The sequence below is a fragment of the Oncorhynchus nerka genome, linkage group LG13 (assembly GCF_034236695.1).
Source record: "Oncorhynchus nerka isolate Pitt River linkage group LG13, Oner_Uvic_2.0, whole genome shotgun sequence".
Lineage (NCBI taxonomy): Eukaryota > Metazoa > Chordata > Actinopteri > Salmoniformes > Salmonidae > Oncorhynchus > Oncorhynchus nerka.
Window position 1 is genome coordinate 86941340 of NC_088408.1, and position 14283 is coordinate 86955622.

At 41.5% G+C, this 14283-nt stretch overlaps 1 long non-coding RNA gene across 1 annotated transcript; it reads right to left on the reverse strand.

Annotated features, from left to right (window-relative positions):
* Positions 1–665: 665 nt before the first annotated feature.
* Positions 666–7437, reverse strand: LOC115140703 (uncharacterized). Its single transcript, XR_010465643.1, has 4 exons — positions 7353–7437; positions 6986–7228; positions 1293–1387; positions 666–1101 (listed from the first exon to the last, which is right to left on the reverse strand). It is a non-coding gene; the product is annotated as an uncharacterized LOC115140703 (long non-coding RNA).
* Positions 7438–14283: the final 6846 nt, after the last annotated feature.

Sequence of the window (14283 nt, forward strand, 5' to 3'; positions counted from 1 at the left end):
CTTTACAAGATAATATAATATACTAAATAATATATGTGTGAAATTTGTTTTGATTTAAATTGGACCATTATTATGCACCTGTCTCGAAAGAGGGGCAGCGGGGGAAAAAATACATGTCATCTATGCACTTGAATTGGGGCGGCAGGTAGCCTAGTGGTTAAAGAATTGGACTAGTAACCAAAAGGTTGCAAGTTCGAATCCCAGAGCTGACAAGGTACTAATCTGTCGTTCTTCCCCTGAACAAGGCAGTTAACTCACTGTTCCTAGGCCGTCATTGAAAATAAGAATTTGTTCTTAACTGACTTGCCTAGTTAAAAAAAGGTAAAATAAAAAAATAGCGAATGAAGGACACTTTTCCCATGGTCCATTTTCATGCCAGCCAGGTAGGCTATACTCCTGTTTTAAAGAGAAGCAATGGGCTTAATATTAGGAAGACTGAGAAATAAAAATAGTAGGCCTAGCCTATAGTAAGCTGATGGGAGCCTCCTCTTTTTAATAGAGGCCACCATTCTGTATTCTCACACAATTTCATAGGCTATAGAAATGTTGTGCAACATGAGCTCATTCCAGCAGTAACACACCAGCTACTCAACTAATCATCAATAACCTCAAGTAGCAGAAACAGTTGTGTTTGTGCAGGGCTGGGGAAAAAACCTGTATACCTCTTTAGAACGAGGGTTGGTGACCACAGTGATATCATTTTAATATCTCACAGCTTATGAGAATATCAACAACACAAGAATGTTTCATATATTACAGACCAGCCTTGATTATATTACACGTTTTATAACATAGGAAACAATTTCATGAATGACATTGATTAGTTGATGGATTACAAGTAGCTTTAAGCACACATGCACCACAGATTTCCGCCTAACACACATACATACTAATGCAATTAAGAAACTCCTCCAGAACACTTCATAATAAACAAGTATAAAAATACATGACAGAAAAGTCAAGCTGCCGCACATTAACGAGTTCCCTCCCTCCACAGAGCACTAAGGCCTCTTCTGCCTTTTCTGCCCTTCCCTCTGGAGTCTATTCAGCTTTCTCTTGATCTTGGGGTGGGCACATAGCTTCTTCCCTTTCACATGCAGTCTGTGGACATGGAGGATAAGACCATCATTGTCTCAGGTCACTGTCTGAAGCAGAATGCCTTTAGCATAACTGAATCTTTAACGTAAATCATATCAGACATACTAGCATGTCATAACTACACCTTCCTGTACAGTATGACAGTTTACATGATTCTAACGATAGTACTCTCGACAGTATTGTGTTGAACTCACAGACACCATTGCTCAACTGCATCTCTGCTCTCCTCTCCTCAGCAGATTGGTAGGAATGTCCATAGATGTCTTCACGCAGCACTTAGGAATGCCACCTGTAATGTTTACCATCAGTTGTAAGAGTTGCAGTATGGTGGCCTTAGTGATGGTAGTGGTCATTGCAGTAGAGGAAGTTGTAATAGTGGCTTCAGGAAGCATGGTAATAAAGTAGTAGTAGTAATAAAGTAGTAGTGGTACAGGTGGTAGTGTTCTTTCAGAGAACAAAGAGTTGGAGAGGTAGCCAGTGCTTGACATGGGCAGGAGCTCATCGGAGCTGAGTGCCGACACCTCAAATATTCTACTGCTTGAGCTCCTGTTCCTCTTATAGAATATCAGCTCAAAGTATTGTGGAGCTCCTGCACCTAAACATAAACAGTACCGACACCCAGAATGAGTACCTGGAACCTATTTCAATCTAAGTCGAAAACTGGAGTTAGCTGAAGTACTTCCGAGAATTACACTCATAAATGTTCCTTAAAGTCAGGAGATCTGTGTTGTTTTAAACTGTGACTATAGAATGACCGTAGAATGGCAGCCTAGTTGTTGATGTATATCAACTGAAAGTCAGCAAGTCACAACAGATACAATCCACTAATTATAAGCCTGCCTGTGCTACTAAATAAACAACTTTCAGCAATACCTGTTAGGGGACATAACTGCCAATTATAGTTACTGCCAATTTTGATCTCTTTCTTTCTCATTCTCTCTTTCAATGTCTCTTACGTGCATGCATGCATGTATACACACACACACACACACACTAGGGTTGAATGGTTGGAACCCGGTTACCGAGATTTACCGCCCAAAACCACTCCCCTTTCCCGGGATAAATAACTGTGAGAAACCGGTAAATTATAATAAATTATTTGTATGAAGAGCATGGCGTGAAATTGAACTCTTTAATTATATGCAATGTCTAAACTTGGCTTCTCTACGGCCTCTGCATGATGAATCGTCAACTCACAGGGTGGGGACAGACAGCCCATCTCAGATTGAAGCACAGTTCACAATGCATGTTGATCTATCATCTCATCATGGTAACTTTTTTTCTTGTGACAGGTAGGCCTACATTTTCTGCAGCATAGTCTATAATATAAAGACCGAATGCGCCTCTAATTTACCCATCTCCATCTGGCATCTTTTTTTTATTGTAAAGATTTGTATTTTTAAAACAGCCTGTCACTCAAATATTGTTGTTTTAAATTACTGCACGAGAGCACTCTCTCGGTCTTTCTCTCTCCATCAATTCCATTCAAATTGCATCCAAAATATATAATCCTGTTCTAGATTGATATATAGCCCTAGACAGTGGGGCAAAAAAATAATTTAGTCAGCCACCAATTGTGCAAGTTCTCCCACTTAAAAAGATGAGAGAGGCCTGTAATTTTCATCATAGGTACACTTCAACTATGACAGACAAAATGAGAAAACAAGATCCTGAAAATCACATTGTAGGATTTTTAATGAATTTATTTGCAAATTATGGTGGAAAATAAGTATTTGGTCAATAACAAAAGTTTCTCAATACTTTGTTATATACCCTTTGTGGGCAATGACAGAGGTCAAACGTTTTCTGTAAGTCTTCACAAGGTTTTCACACACTGTTGCTGGTATTTTGGCCCATTCCTCCATGCAGATCTCCTCTAGAGCAGTGATGTTTTGGGGCTGTTGCTGGGCAACATAGACTTCAACTCCCTCCAAAGATTTTCTATGGGGTTGAGATCTGGAGACTGGGTAGGCCACTCCAGAACCTTGAAATGCTTCTTACGAAGCCACTCCTTCGTTGCCCGGCGGTGTGTTTGGGATCATTGTCATGCTGAAAGACCCAGCCACGTTTCATCTTCAATGCCCTTGCTGATGGAAGGAGGTTTTCACGCAAAATCTCACGATACATGGCCCCATTCATTCTTTCCTTTACACGGATCAGTCATCCTGGTCCCTTTGCAGAAAAACAACCCCAAAGCATGATGTTTCCACCCCCATGCTTCACAGTAAGTATGGTGTTCTTTGGATGCAACTCAGCATTCTTTGTCCTCCAAACACGACAGCTCCCTTTGCTGTTTCCTGAAGTCCACAATCATCTCCTTAGTTTTGTTGACGTTGAGTGAGAGGTTATTTTCCTGGCACCACACTCCCAGAGCCCACACCTCCCTGTAGGCTGTCTCATCGTTGTTGGTAATCAAGCTGTTGTGTCATCTGCAAACTTGATGATTGAGTTGGAGGCGTGCTTGGCCACGCAGTCATGGGTGAACAGGGAATACAGGAGTGGGCTGAGCATGCACCCTTGTGGGGCCTGAGTGTTGAGGATCATTGAAGACGTGTTGTTTCCTACCTTCACCACCTGGGGGCGACCTGTCAGGAAGTCCAGGACCCAGTTGCACAGGGCGGGGTTCAAACCCAGGGCCTCGTCCTTTACGATGAGCTTGGAGGGTACTATGGTGTTAAATGCTGAGCTATAGTCAATTAACAGCATTCTTACATCTGTATACCTCTTGTACAGTTGGGACAGGGCAGTGTGTAGTGTGGTGGCGATTGCATTGTCTGTGGATCAATTGGGCCGGTAAGCAAACTGAAGTGGATCTAGGGTGGCAGGTAAGGTGGAGGTAATATGATCCTTGACTAGTCTCTCAAAGCACTGCACGATGACAGTCAATTACCTTTGCTTTCTTAAGTACAAGGACAATGGTGGCCATCTTGAAGCATGTGGGGACAACAGACTGGGATAAAGAGATTGAATATATCTGTGACCACACCAGCCAGCTGGTCTGCGCATGCTCTGAGGACGTGGCTAGGGATACTATCTGGGCCGGCAGCCTTGCGAGGGTTAACACGCTTAAACGTCTTACTCAAGTCGGCCACAGAGAAAGAGAGCCCACAGTCTTTGATAGCGGGCCACGTCGGTGGCACTGTATTATCGTCAAAGAAAGCGAAGAAGGTGTTCAGCTTGTTTGGAAATAAGACGTCGGTGTACGCAATGTGGCTGGTTTTCTGTTTTTAAACCGTGATCGTCTGTAGACCCTGCCACATACGTCTTGTTTCTGAACTGGGACTCAATTTGTCCCTATACCGTTTAGCCTGCTTGATTGCTTTGCGGAGGGAATAACTACACTGTTTGTATTCTTCCATATTCCCAGTCTTCTTGCCCTGGTTAAATGCGGTGGTTCGCGCTTTCAGTTTTGCTCGAATGCTCCCATCTATTCTGATTGGTCAGACCAACGTTGAATAGTCCTCACCACGGGTGCTTCCTGTTTGAGATTCTGCCTATAGGAGGGGAGGAACAAGATGGAATCGTGGTCCGATTTGCTAAATGGAGGGCCTTATGCATTCTGAAAGGTAGTATAGCAATGGTCGAGGGTTTTAGCATCGCGAGTATAACAATCAATATGTTGATAGAATTTCGGGAGCCTTTTCATCAAATTTTCTTTGTTAATATCCCCAGCTACAATAAATGCAACCCCAGGATATGTGGTTTGCATAAAGTCCAGTGAAGTTCTTTGAGGGCCATCGTGGTATCTGCTTGACCGATCTTCGAGGTGGTCTTCTGTTTCAGTAGGTAGTACAGTCAGCATTTGATTGTGAGATATTCTAGGTTGGGTGAACAGAAGGACTTGAGTTCCTGTATGTTATCACAGTTACACCATAAGTCGTTAATCATAAAACATATATATATATTTTTTTTGTTTGTTCCTGTCGGTGCGAAGTACTTAGAACCCAACTGGCTTTATAGAGTCAGATAGTATATCTCGAGAGAGACATGTTTCCATGAAGCAGAGTATGTTACAATCCCTGGTGTCTCTCTGTAAAGCAACTCTCGCCTTGAGCTCATCAATTTTATTATCTAGAGATTGGACATTAGCGAGTAAAATAACCGGGAGCAGTGGGTGGTGTGCACGCTCCCTAAATCGAACCAGAATACCGCCTTGAGTACCTCTTCTCCGCCGGCGTTGTTTTGGGTCAGCCTCTGGAATAAGTTAATTGTTTTGGGGAGAGCAAACAAAGGATCTGCTCTAGGGAAGTCGTAATCCTGGTTGTAATACTGGAAGTTCTGGTGAGTTACCGCCTCTCTAATATCCAATAGTTCTTCCCGGCTGTATGTAATGACACAAAACAATTCCTGAGCTAATAACATAAAAAATAGTACATAAACAAAGCAAATACTGCAGAGTTGCTTAAGAGCTAGTCACGATGCTGCCATCTCCGCCATCATACCACTCATCTACTCCGATTTCAGAGCACTCTCGTCTGAGTGTGCCAGAGTGCAGAATAACTGATGAATTTACGAACGCTCAACACCTGTTGAATATCACCAGCGTCAGTAAACATTGGCAAAAAATAAAAATAAAATGGTTGCCAGCAGAACAGTTACCAGCACTCTAGATATCATGAAAACAGCCTAACCAGCTCTGCTAGGGCGAGTAAAATGGTCAGTGAGGTGTTCTCTCATTTGTGTTTGGAAGTAGCTAGCAAGTTAACCAACGTTAGCCAGTTAGCTTGGGTGCTTGACTGCCCTTGTGAGGTCAGAATGCTCGAATTTACCCTACTTCTCATCCAGAGTGTCCAGTGTGCGCTCTGAACACTCCTAGAACGAAACTCTGAATTTAGGAACTAACAATCTGACAACGCTCTTAATTCACTAACGCCCAGAGCACTCGGTGGCACTCCCGAATGAATTTACAAACACACCCAGTATTCCACGTCCACCCATGTCTGAGGATGTCGGGAGATTACTTTGAAACCGGCCACTAGGAGCAACAGTGAGCACTGTTACCTTCAAGTCGATTCCTGTAAGCATCTGCCTCTGATTCCAAAGGTTGTAGCCTAAGTTTGAATCCAGTGCTGGAAAGTTGTTTTTGAGATTTTTGTTTTAAAACCTATCGCAAACCTTAACTCTTACCTTAACCATTCAGAGTTAATGCCTAAACATAACCTTAAACACTTTTGACATTTGCAACAACTTAAAAATGTGTATGAATGTCTAATTCTGAAGTGAGACTGTGAGAGCTAGTTGCTCAAACTACTATTGACTTGCATATGTTCCACACCTTCTCACTCTCACTCACCACAGGGTAACTTGCTATTTTCTTATCGCAATATCACATACTGGTCTTCTCAAACCTCAGACCAGTTATTATTTAACCATCAATACATTGTATAATTAACCATCCAGGTATTGAATGTGACTTTGGCTCCTGGTGTCATTATAACACACACACACACACCAGAATGTTAGACGAGGAGGAAATAAAACACCTTTCACCAAAGGTATGTGACAGGTGTAATTACTCTTAAAAAGTACCAAAACCTGTCTTGGAACTGGGTAGAAAACACAACCGTGGTGTGTACAATACCTATAACTATTGAGGCATTATGAAATAAAATGTCTTGTAGAATTGAATAATTCAATGTGTAGGTCTATTGTATGTATCTGTATATACATCCTTGTGTGGAAAAACAATGCCTTCCTCACAGTTCATAACTTGTATCCTTTTTCTCCTTTTGTTATTTCTGTCAGTGGTTTAAGCATTTTTCGCAATTCTAAATGACCCCTGGCCATACAGCTAGAGCTAGGTACATTGTATAGATGTAAAACGCTTTGATAGTAGTGGTCAACAACATAGCGAAATCTCCATCAGTTGGCAAGGTGGAACAATTACCATATAGCTGATACTTGTCCAATCTTGAAGAAGTGTGAAAGGCTAGTAAGTGTTGATTTGGAATCATTCAAATGTGAGCGAGTCCAGAGTGAGATTGTTAGTATTCACCCTGCCCCCTGGTGGCAAAGTGTAGTAGATGCATCAGCAGTTCCTCCGATGAGTTTCTTGTGGCTCCGGAGCTGTGGTCCGCTGGAGAGTGGTACGGACTCTCCCCAAAACAGTGTGAGTCTAGAACACAGCTCTCTGTCAACAACAGACATGTAATGATATGGATTAGAAATATATTTAAACATATAGCCGTTACGGGTAAGCACACAAACACCGATGAAACACACCAGACAAAAATACACATTGACACCTACCGTACCTGAGTCATAGCAGACTCCCGTTGCGGCACAGCGTTCTACTTCAGATCCACAGGGTCTCCCTCCCACCTAGCAGGGGGTGGGCATCCTCCAGACAGCGTGCCGTCTCTAGGGAGCTCCGCCCTTCCCCACTGCTATATAAAATAATACACTAAAATAGTTTTAAAAATGTCAATTTTTGAAGACAGTATGTGTGTTTTAAGCAGTACTGGAGGCACAGATGAGCTCCCCCTGAAAAATCTACATTTCATTCCGTAATTATTGTTACCATAATTATTATTTATTAAATAGTTGTCATTGTTAACATAACACAGCTTAGCCTTTAGATAAACAACAATTGTAAGTTAGTTGTGAAATAACAAACAACAAATACATATTCTCTGAATATCTTGACACTTTGGATGTGTGCATGCACACCAGGTCATTTTCAATGGTTCAAGAACAGGTACCAGCCCACTCAGATTCATCTTCCCACTATTCTCAAACCCGTTGTAACCTACATTTCAAACACAATGGTCTAAAACCTTTATGGAACAAAAAAAGATGTTAGGCTAGCCTAGCTACTCTGTAAAAAAATAAAAAAGAATAGACATCGCCAACCAGCCTTCCTTTCAACGCACAGCTGAAGCATGGAATGTGGCATTGCGATTGGCCAGAAAAGGAGCACCTGTAGTCATCCTGTCTTCTACTTCAGTCTCAACGTGAACAGTGAAGAGGCGACTCCAGGATGCTGACCTTCTAGGCAGAGTTCCTCTGTCCAGTGTCTGTGTTCTTTTGCCCATCTTAATCTTTTATTTTTATTGGCCAGCCTGAGATATGGCTTTTTCTTTGCAACTCTGCCTAGAAGGCCAGCATCCAGAAGCTGCCTCTTCACTGTTGACGTTGAGACTGGTGTTTTGCGGGTACTATTTAATGAAGTTGCCAGTTGCGGTCTTGTGAGGCTCTAGTTCTCAAACTAGACACTAATGTACTTGTCCTCTTGCTCAGTTATGCACCAGGGCTTCCCACTCCTCTTTTTATTCTGGTAAGAGACCATTTGCGCTGATCTGTGAAGGGAGTAGTACACAGCGTTGTACGAGATCTTCAGTTTCTTGGCAATTTCTCACATGGCATAGCTTTCATTTCTCAGAGCAAGAATAGACTGACGATTTTCAGAAGAAAGTTATTTGTTTCTGGCCATTTTGAGCCTGTAATCGAACCCACAAATTCTGATGATTCAGATACTCAACTAGTCTAAAGAAGGCCAGTTGTATTGCTTCTTTAATCAGACAACAGTTTTCACCTGTGCTAACATAATTGCAAAAGGTTTTTCTAATGATCAATTAGCCTTTTAAAATGATAGACTTGGATTAGCTAACACAACGTGCCATTAGAACACAGGAGTGATGGTTGCTGATAATCCTGACCATCCTACCAATCCTCGACTTTGGCGATGTCATTTACAAAATAGCCTCCAATGCCCTACTAAACAAATTGGATGCAGTCTATCACAGTGCAATCCGTTTTGTCACCAAAGCCCCATATACTACCCACCATTGCGACCTGTACGCTCTCGTTGGCTGGCCCTCGCTTCTTACTCGTCTCCAAACCCACTGGCTCCATGTCATCTACAAGACCCTGCTAGGTAAAGTCCCCCCTTATCTCGCTGGTCACCATAGCATCTCCCACCTGTAGCACATGCTCCAGCAGGTATATCTCTCTAGTCACCCCCAAAACCAATTCTTTCTTTGGCCGCCTCTCCTTCCAGTTCTCTGCTGCCAATGACTGGAACGAACTATAAAAATCTCTGAATCTGGAAACACTTATCTCCCTCACTAGCTTTAAGCACCAGCTGTCAGAGCAGCTCACAGATTACTGCACCTGTACATAGCCCACCAATAATTTAGCCCAAACAACTACCTCTTTCCCAACTGTATTTATTTATTTATTTTGCTCCTTTGCTCCCCATTATTTTTATTTCTACTTTGCACATTCTTCCATTGCAAAACTACCATTCCAGTGTTTTACTTGCTATATTGTATTTACTTTGCCACCATGGACTTTTTTGCCTTTACCTCCCTTCTCACCTCATTTGCTCACATTGTATATAGACTTGTTTATACTGTATTATTGACTGTATGTTTGTTTTACTCCATGTGTAACTCTGTGTCGTTGTATCTGTCGAACTGCTTTGCTTTATCTTGGCCAGGTCGCAATTGTAAATGAGAACTTGTTCTCAACTTGCCTACCTGGTTAAATAAAGGTGAAATAAAAAAATAATAATAATGGGCCTCTACGCCTATGTAGATATTCCCATTAAAAATCAGCCGTTTCCAGCTACAATAGATACATTTACAACATTAACAATGTCTACATTGTATTTCTGATCAATTTGAGGCTATTTTAATATGGGGGGGAAAAAATGCTTTTCTTTCAAAAACAAGGACATTTCTAAGTGACCCTAAACTTTTGAACAGGCGTGTACATATATTTTTTTGGGGGGGCTTGCCTGTTTTGCTTGTTATTTTGGCATTAATACATGTCACATATCAGTTTGCAAACCATGTAAAAAAAAATAAAGTCATTGAGTTAATAAAGCTGCTTACATATGCAACAGTATAGCTTCCGTCCCTCTTCTCACCCCAACCTGGGCTCGAACCAGGGGCCCTCTGCACACAGACAAGTCACCCACGAAGCCTCGTTACCCATTGCCTCGTATCCGCTTGTTGTCCCCTTATGTCATAGTTTGTACATCTCAATTGTCAGTAGAAACCACATTTGCTTAAGCAAGTCAGCCATATCAGCTATGTTTTTTTAAAGGCAGTAAATGAGGCTGAATGAACTGTTTCGCTGCCAGATAAGGCTCCGCTGATAGCCAGGTGTAGCAGTGGTAAGGTGTTGGGACAGCTTTATGTAGGCCCTAACAGTTTGTGGGCACCGTTTGTCACCATTATAGTACAATTAATGTATTGTTTAGTGTTGTGTTGCTGCTTGGCTGACATGCATCCCACATTTTTTTTTTTTTCCCCCATCAAGATGTACATGCTAAAATCACCACTGGGTGTAGAGTAGTTCCATGTTGTGCTGGCCTCCTGCTGTCAGTTGAGATGGAAGACAGGAAGAGAGGGAGCAGAGAGATGTTCATGTTGTACAGGCCTCCAATGGTCAGTTGAGTTCAGCACATGGTTCTGCCATTTGTTTCCTCACAATGACACATCAGCTGAAGGAGCACTCTGTTCACTCTCACTCTTTCTTCTCTTGCCTAAAAGGTTGGAAGTGTTTCAGCCTTCAGCAAATAACTCAAAGGGTCTCCGTAATGGCATGTGTGAGAGGATGAATAGAGGAGGCAAGGAAGAAGTATATAGCTACATTTATTCACCTATGAATTCCCTGTCGATCACCTACCGTCGCTAGTTGAAGTCTACACTCCCACTGCAGTCTTGATATTTTGCTGCCTTAAAATGAAATATAAAAATGGAATTTGATTTTTTTACCCATCGATCCACACAATGTACTCCACATTTTCAAAGTGATTACTAAGTGATTGCCAATTACTAAGAAATACAAAATGAGTAGACATTGACTGCAAATGTCTTCACACCCCTGACTTAATACTTGGTGGAAGTACCTTTTAAGCCATTATAGCTGTGAATGACTGATTCCACCAACCTTGCACAACTCTTACGGTAACATACAGTGCATTCGGAAAGTATTCAGACCCCTTGACTTTTTCCACTGTGTTACATTACAGCGTATCCTAAAATCGATTAAATAAAAACATTTCCTCAATCTACACACAATACCCCATAATGACAAAGCAAAAACAGGTTGTTAGAAATTAGATTTAAGAAAAAAAAGTGTAATAAATTAAGTATTCAGACCCTTTGCTATGAGACTCAAAATTGAGCTCAGGTGCAGCCTGTTTCCATTGATCATCCTTGATGTTTCTACAACTTGGAGTCCACCTGTGGTAAATTCAATTGATTGGACATGATTTGGAAAGGCACACAGCTGTCGATATAAAGGTCCCACAGTTGACAGTGCATGTCAGAGCAAAAACCAAGCCATCAAATCGAAGGAATTGTCCATAGAGCTCCAAGACAGGATTGTGCCGGGGCACAGATCTAGGGAAGGGTATCAAAAAATGTTTGCTGCATTTAAGGTCCCCAAGAACAGTGGTCTCCATCATTCTTATATTGAATTAGTTTGCAACCATCAAGACTCCTCCTAGAGCTGGCTGCCCAGCCAAACTGAGCAATTGGGGGAGTGACCCGATGGTCACGTCGACAGATCTCCAGAGTTCCTCTGTGGAGATAGGAGAACCTTCCAGAAGGACAACCATCTCTGCAGCACTCCACCAATCAGGTCTTTATGGTAGTGGCCAGACGGAAGCCACTCTTCAGTAAAAGGCACATGACAGCCCGATTGGAGTTTGTCAAGACACCTAAAGGACTCTCAGACCATGAGAAACAAGATTCTCTGGTCTGATGAAACCGAGATTGAACTCTTTGGCCTGAAGGCCAAGCGTCACGTCTGGAGAACACCCTAGGGATGGTCCCAGGTTAAGCATGGTGGTCGCAGCATCATGCTGTGGGGGATGTTTTTCAGCAGCAGGGAGACTACTCAGGATTGAGGGAAAGATGACGGAGCAAAGTAGAGTGATCCTTGATGAAATCTTGCTCCAGAGCGCTCAGGACCTCAGACCGGGGCGAAGGTTCACCTTCCAACAGGGCAATGACTATGCAAACAGCCAAGATAAAGCAGGAGTGGTTTTGGGACAAGTCAATGACCTTGAGTGGCCCAGCCAGAGCCCAGACTCGAACATCTCTGGAGAGACCTGAAAATAGCTGTGCAGCGACACTCCCCATCCAACCTGACAGAGCTTGAGAGGATCTGCAGAGAAAAAAATGGGAGAAACTCCCCAAATACAGGTTTGCCAGCTTGTAGCGTCATACCAAAGAAGACTCGAGGTTGTAATCGCTGCCAAAGGTGCTTCAACAAGGTACTTAGTAAAGCGTTTGAATACTTATGTAAATGTGATATTTTAATACATTTGCCAAAATGTCAAAATCTGATTTTTGCTTTGTCATTATGGGTTATTGTGTGTAGATTGAGTGGGAAAAAAACTAAAACTACTAATGCATTTTAGAATAAGGCTGGAACGTAAACAAACTGGAAGAAGTCAAGGGGTCTGAATACTTTCCAAATGCACAGTATATCCATTGTTTTTGTCAATTGTTCAAGCTCAGTAAATCAGTAAATTTGGTTGAGAATCGTTGATGGACAGCAATATTCAAACATTGGCTGAGTTTTTTAAGCAGATTTAAGTCACATGGAGACTGGACCATTCAAGAACACTCAACACCACTTGCAAAGCCATTCTGGTGTCTTTGGAATTAAAATTTGGGTAATTATCCCGTGGAAAATGTTTATTCTATACCAGGATTTTTAGAAGACTGAGGCAGGTTTTCCCTCTAACTTTTTACCTGGACTTTGCTCCTTTCATATTTATTACAATTTTTACAAACTCCCCAGTCCCTGCTGGTGACAAACATACCCATATTCATGGGTGCTAGGAGTGCTGAGGGTGCTCCCAGGATAGAAAATAAAACAAATCCACTAAATTAGATTACTCCTTCAAGTAGGGATTTATTACTCCTGTATGAGTGGACAAAAATACTCCTAAGCCACCCACCCCCATATGGCTATGACCATAAGTTGATGCTAGCACCACTCTACATTACTGGCCTGAATAACAAAGGGAAAGGAAGCCTGTTAAACACACTAAATTCATCAATTCAGTTGGCAACAAGGACATTAAGTAATACTTAGTGGTGAAAAAGTATCAAGTTGTTATACTTCAGTAAAGATACCTTAATAGAAAATTGACAAGTGTGTGAATTGGACAATTGTCCTGTCTTGCTAAGCATTTGAAATGCACAAGTACTTTTGGGTGTCAGGGAAAATGTACAAAAAAAAGGCCATTTTCTTTAGGTAGTCAAAAATATAAATAATAAAGTACAGATACCAAACAAAACTACTTAAGTGGTACTTTAAAATATTTTTACTTAAGTACTTTACACCACTGGTAATACTGCAAGACATTACCTGTATGGCCTAAATTAAAAACTACAGGTTTTGGTCATATCCAATACAACACAGTGAAACCCTCTGTATTTAAGTATTGTGGTAGAAGCATCATGTTATGAGTATGCTTGTCATCGGCAGGGACTGGGGAGTTTGTCTGTATCAAAAGAAATGTGAAAGGAGCAAAGCCCAAGTAAAAAGTTAAACAAAAAACCCCACCTGAGTCTTCTGAAAACCTAACCCTGGGATAGTTTTATTTTTCAGTAAGACATTAACAACATTTTTATACCAAAGACACACCAAAATGGCTTTCCATGAGGTGTTTACTTTTTCTGAGTGGTCTCAGTCTATCCTCACTTAAATTTGCTTGAAAATCAGAGACAAGGTTTGAATATTGCATCCATCAATGATTCCCAACCAAATTTACCAACCTTGAGCAATTTTGACCAGAACAAATGGACATATGTTGCCCTAAGAGTTGTGAAGAGTTGGAAGAATAATATTCTAAATTATTCACAGCTGTAATGTCTGCCAAAGGTGTTCCCACCAAGTATTAACTATGGGGTGTGAAGACATCTTCACTTTTAATGTTAATTTATAACATGTTTTTAACTTTCTCATTTTGAATATGGGGAGTAGGTTGTGCAGTTCTGTAGGAAAGAAATCTAATGTAATCCCTTTTTAGAAAAAAAGACTGTGCAAGGGGTATGTCCACTCATGAGGCACTGTATGTATGAAGTCCCTGTCAATCGTCAATGGACGTATTTATGTCCATGTTTAGAGTATTGCTGCAAAATATATTTCCCCTCTGGGACAATTAAGTTGAGACAAGGGAAAACAAGGGGAAAGTAGGAAGAGGGGGAGCAA